Source organism: Scyliorhinus canicula, chromosome 20 (assembly GCF_902713615.1).
Source record: "Scyliorhinus canicula chromosome 20, sScyCan1.1, whole genome shotgun sequence".
Classification (NCBI taxonomy): Eukaryota; Metazoa; Chordata; class Chondrichthyes; order Carcharhiniformes; family Scyliorhinidae; genus Scyliorhinus; species Scyliorhinus canicula.
In genome coordinates, this window is record NC_052165.1 from 41881102 (window position 1) to 41887328 (window position 6227).

A 6227-nucleotide genomic window follows, 5' to 3' on the forward strand; every position below is an offset into this window, starting at 1 on the left:
CTCCCCTAAAAGGTGGAGAAAGGACAAGGCGGTACTGATGGGAGGGGATCTATATGTAGATGGCAGAGTAGGGACCTGGGCGAAGTAACGGACAAGCTCCACCGCCAGAAAGGGAATGAGCTCTTGTACTTTGCAAGGAGACAGCAAAGTTCTCCCAGACACCCAGCCACACCCTACTGGACAGACTTCTGACATCGGGCTAGGGAACGATAGTTGCGCAGAAATGTACAGATGACTGCTGCTGGAGGAGATAAGGGCACAGCTGGGCAAGACACGTGAACAATGGGAGGAAGAGCTAGGCACAGTGATAGGGGGTGGACTCTGGATCAAAGCCCTGCATAGGGCGAACTCCACCCCCTCAAGGCTGAGAGATCAGCAGAGCCACCCAAGGCCACAAACTGGCTGTGCGACTTAGCGGAATTCCTCAAAATGGGAAAAATAAAATTCACCATTAGAGGATCGGAGGAAGGCCTCCGCAAATCATGGAAGCAATTTACCAACCTGTTCGAGAACCTGTTCGTAATCAGCAACCAATAAGGGAGGGGGAGCAGGGAAAGGGAAAGAGGGACCAAAATAGTCAAAGAAAGAAGAGAAGGTGGGAGGAAGGGGGGGCTGAGAAAGGAAGAGGGAATAGTTTACCCAGACGATAGGAGAAGCATGGCAGAGGAACCAAAGGATACCGAAGGAAAGAGAGCCCATGGGTGCAGCCACGGCAACAATGGGTGATGGAAAAACATGCCCTTGGTGTGTTTTAATACCATGGGGCCACATAAATAATCAAACAGTATAGTTGCGGTAAACGATTACTAGGGGCCCAGTGTTAACAGGCCTCGTAGCTGTATATCTGTTTCTATGTATTCATACCTGATTACACTGTTTCCCTTTCGTCGTTTTATTTTTCAGTTTGTATATTTTTTATTCTTTTGACTTTTGTAATGTCACAATCAAAAGCAAAAACCAATAAAGATATATATTTTAAAAGTACAACTCTATACCAAGTATCTTCGTAAGTATCATTCTGAAATTCAGCCTATGCAAAGATGGATGTATTTGGTTTCCAGGTTGGACAGAAAGTGAAATGTTGCAATATCAGTAAAAACCTGTGTAGGCATCCAATGCTATGCCTGGATTGGGCATTATGGATACTGTCTGTGGTGAATTATAAACCTCAGTAATTCACACTGTATTGTACCACATGTATTGAGCCTGTACTCTGTACCGGATTGTGTGTAATTGCACGGCCCTGCCCATAGGGGGAGATGAGGAGTTTGTACTGGGCTCCACCCTTGGCTCCGCCCATGGCTCCTCCCCAAAACCGGATGTATAAAGATCAGTGCTGCGAGCCTGCTGCCAGTTCATCTCGAGTTCATCCCGTCACAGGCAGGCTCTGGTTTAGGACAATTAAAACCACTGTTCACTTCCAACCACGTGTCGCGTGAATTGATGGTCTCATCGCTGTCCTTCTACAAATAAGAGGGCCCAATGCCAATTTGAGGACCCCTTCCTGAAATGAGGCTTCCCTGATATTGTGCGTGCTGCATTCCAAGAAATCAGGTTTCTAGGCTTCCTTAAAGGCATTGCCACAGGCTGCCAACCATTTCTTATATAAAATACTTACCTGAACATGGAGCTGGGAGTTGGACTTATTCTCCTCGATCCATTGTAGTGCTGAAGACCATCGCTGTGCCCTTTCCTTCTAGTCACCGTCACCTCCCCCACTCCCCACCAAAGCCACACCTTGGTGAGGATTGCTATTGGCTATATAGTGGCCTGAAATTCAAATCTGGCTCAATGTAGCTTAAGCCTGAGGCACAATATTGGAAGTGCCTCATTTCTACTTACTCCATCTGAGGGAACAATACCTGTACCCAGTGCACGTCATCCAATTTCTAGTAGTTGAAGTTAGTGTTGTAGTATTTTTAAACACTCATTCCTCAGTCTAGATTACATTATTTGGCACAGGGAAGATTTCACCTCTTCCTACACGTTGTCTGAGAATTGCTTTGGAGTTCTAAGATATTCCCAGCCACCATGAATTGGTCAATGGCGTAAATTCCTTGATCCAGTGATGCCAGTCATGGCCAGATTCTGTGGAATGATGCCATGATGTAAAGGGGTAAATCATGAGGACAGGTTGCACACATTAAGCTTGCATCCCATTGAGTTTGGAAGATTGAGGAGGCCCTCCGATGGACTTTGGGGGCACCTACCTTAAAGGCCCACCGTGCCAAGGCCATGCTGACAAATACCTTCACCAATCCATACCCACATAAATCTCAGCCCAGAGGCCTGGAGAATAACAGAGGCATGGAGAATTCAGTGACTAGCTCATTAATAGAATGCAAATGACCCATTTTGACCCATTTGCCTCAACCCGCTGGCAAAGCCGGGGACCGGAGCATCGGAAACGGATTGGCGTTTTTTTGATGATTCGTCACCCAATCGCGGACCTCTGCTGGCGTCAGGCAATGTAGAATCTAGCCCATGATGTACTTGCACCTTTAAGGTTGTACATCTTAAACTATTGTCAATCAGTATCACAGAGACAAAGTGTAATGTTGTCATCTCATGACTTTGCACTCAATATACAATCGCAACATTCCAAGACAGATATGCCGAAACATCCTTCCAATTAATATCTGGCAAAATTCTCTGCCTCTCATTGTCGCAAACATAAACTGCGATCAGGTGGAGAATTGAGCCTCCGGCCAAAATCGAGGTCCACGCCGATTCAAGCATTTGCACGCATTTAAATGTGATTAGCGGGTTTGACACAGTATGCCCCGCCCTTCCGCGATGTTCCACTCCTCTCAGGCGGACGTCTCGCGGGCGAGAATTACTACAAATATTGACAGACGTGGACTGGGTGCCCTGACTGCGGAGGGGGAACGGGAGGCTAAAAAAACACTGAAAAACCCGTTGAATCTGTCGAGCTTGCTGGGGAATGCCTGCCCAGGCCGGGGGCACTAGTGGATAGTCACTTGATGCCAAGTCCGTGGATTGTGGTGGCCTGGCTCAGACCACCATTGCTGCAGTTTGTCTTTTAAACACACTCCTTTGGTGCTGTTCACAGGCTCCTGGCTGCTCATGCTGCTGAGTGCTGCCTGAGTTCTTTAAATGCTCAGAAGGTCAGCTGGGAGCGCAACCAGGCCACTGCTCTGGACTGCCTCATAGCCCAGATATACCATCAAGGGCCAAGCTCGGAGCCCATCAGGTGATTTCACTCCTCAAAAGCGCTGCCCCGTCGCAGAGGAAGCGAGGGATCACAGAGCTCACAACCAGAGGACACCTGCACTACATCCTCTGGAACCCTCCCAGGGTCTCTGCCCCTCTCAGGGCAGAGGACACACCAGTGACCTCCAGCCCTCCGAATCACCAGCTGTTTCCTCCTGGTGAGACTGGCAGTGCTGACTGCCTCTGCCACCACCTCCCAGGCAGTCAGCACTGCCAGTCTCTCCAGGAGGGCAGGCTGGAGTCCGCAGTCCATCCTGGGGGAAAGGGTGTCCCTCCGCTTCTTCCTGGCATGGAGCTGTGGGTCCACCTCAGACTCCCGATCTTGGGGGGTGGGGGGGATGCAGGTCTTCTCTGAGCCAACTTGGTGGCTACAGTGAGTGTGCAGTAGATGGAGCGCTTAAAAACAGCTCCAGCTGCCAGGCTCTTTGGCGCTAACTCCGGCCCCAGCGTTTAGAATGCCCCAAATTCGTGCCAGTAGAGTGTTGATACATTAGCATGACCTGACTTTTTCCCTGAATAGAGCCCCAACAGGAAGGCACACCGCACATGTGATGAATGGTATCAGTAGCTGCTATAACGGTACCTTACCTTTAATGCATTGGCCCTTTAAGACCGGGGTTGGAACCCTGGGGGATTCCGCCTCTGGCTCCGCCCCCAGGAAACGGTATATAAGATAAGGCTCACTCAGGCAACATGTGATGAGCACACTTCTCGGCTGCTGTACAGTTCTCAGATGATTAAAGCCTTTGAATCATCTATCTTCTCTCCTGTGTCTCAGCACACAATTCAGTTCCGGCGTCACCACTCGGTCTCCCAAATGGTGAATTTCACTCATTTTATGTATATGTACATATGACGAATAGACGGACATAACAGGGTAGATGGAGAGGAACTATTTCCTCTGATGCGAGGTGCCTTGGACAAGGGAACAGAACATTAAAATTCAAACTGGGCCATTCAAGGTGATGTCAGGAAGCACTTTTTCACACAAAAGGGAGTGGAAATCTGGAACTCTCCCCAAAAACACTGTGGATATTTGCGCAACCAAAACATTCAAGACTGGGATTGACAGATTGTTCTTGAGTAAAGGCATCAAAGGAATAGAGAAAATGGGGAGAAATGGAGTTGAAGTACAGATCAACCATGATCTAATGGAATGGTGGAGCATGCTTGAGGGGCTGAATGGACTCCTGTTCCTATGTTCCTGGACAATCAGGGTCTTAGTGTTGCAATTCTACATCCGCCCTGTGCCTCTGGTTGCCATTGGGAGTTGGGGAATGGTGAATTTCTTCAACAGAGCAGCTTCTTAATCCTCCCCCATCAATTTTTCTCAGAAATGATGGTGTTTGTTTGTCTCCCTTTTTCCTTCCTGTGGTTTCTTTACGGAGTTCCTTTTCTGGGATTTAATCAATAGAACACAATCTATTATTGAAGCAGCTAATGGTTTGAGAGGCCTGCTTCCTGTAAGCTCAACCAAGCCACGGAGATGGAACGCAACGGCTACTGACATTAACTCAAATCACTGGCAACTTGCCAATACCTCAAGGAGGGAACAGCTTTTGCTTTCCGTTTATGCAATTCACCCTTTGCCTGACTGAATTTTCAGAACTGGTGGATGATTGATCAGATTTCAGAATGTTTGCCCAAGTGAGAAGAGCTGTAAAAATGCAAGTTGTTGATACATGTGTTGGATCTAGGTCATTCAGCCCAAAGGGTTTTAGGCTCCACACAAGCCTTGTCATACCCTCTCTTCACCTCACCCTATCAGCATATCCTTCTCCCCCATGCATTTATCCTGCCTCCCATTAAGTGTATCTATATAATTCACCTCAACCACTCGCTGTGGTAGTTAGTTCCACATTCTCACCACTCTCTGCACGCTCCTGAATTCCTGATTAGATTTGGTTGTGACTGTCTTACATTGATGGCTCCTTATCCCTGTTCTCATTCACAAGTGGAAACATCTTTACTAGATCTACCTTAACAAACACGTCCGAAATTTTCAAAAGCCCTATCAGGCCATATTTTCAAGAGATCAGGGGCGCGATTCTCCGAAACGGAGAGAAACAGCCGACGCCGGAGTGAAACCCAGAGGGTGCAATTCTCCGACCTCACGCCGGTTCGGAGAATAGAGGGCCGCGCCGGTTTTTCACGCGACGCAAGTCCGACGCGTTCCCGCTATTCTCCCAAACGAGAAAATGTTTAACATCGGGTTTCCCGCAGATAACCTCGTCAAACGCCCCGATACGGCCGAACAGCCGTCTATCCGTCCCCCCGTTATTCTCCGGCCCGAATGGGCCGATGTCCTGACATTGTGCCGCCAGGTTATGACGCCGGCTATCACACCTGCTTTTTAAAGTCGTCAGCCAGCCGTGCTGCTGACGAGAGGAGCGAGGGGGGGGGGGGGGGGAGAGGGAAGGAGAGGGAGAGAGAGGGAGGGAGAGGGAGAGAGGGAGGGAGGAGGGGGGGAGGGAGGGAGGGAGAGGGAGGGAGAGGGAGAGAGAGGGAAAGCGGGAGGGAGAGAGAGGGAGAGGGAGAGAGGGAGAGGAGGGGAGAGAGGGAGAGAGGGGGAGAGGGAGAGAGGGAGGGAGTGGGGAGGGAGAGGGAGAGAAGGGGGGAGGGAGGGAGAGGGGAGGGAGAGGGAGAGAGGGAAGGAGAGGGAGAGAGGGAGGGAGAGGAGGGGGGAGCGGGGGGAGGGGGAGAGGGAGAGGAGGGGGAGGGAGGGAGAGGGAGCGAGGGAGGGAGAGGGAGAGAGAGGGAGGGAGAGGGAGGGAGAGGGAGAGAGAGGGAGGGAGAGGGAGGGAGAGGGAGGGAGAGGAGGGGGAGGGAGAGGAGGGGGAGAGAGTGGGAGAGGGAGGGAGAGGGATAGAGAGAGAGAGGGAGAGAAGGGGGAGGGGGAGAGGGACGAGAGGGTGAGGGGGAGGGGGGATGAGGGGGGAGGGAGAGGGAGGGAGGGAGTGACTCGTCCACCCCCGGTTACAAAATGTCAGCCG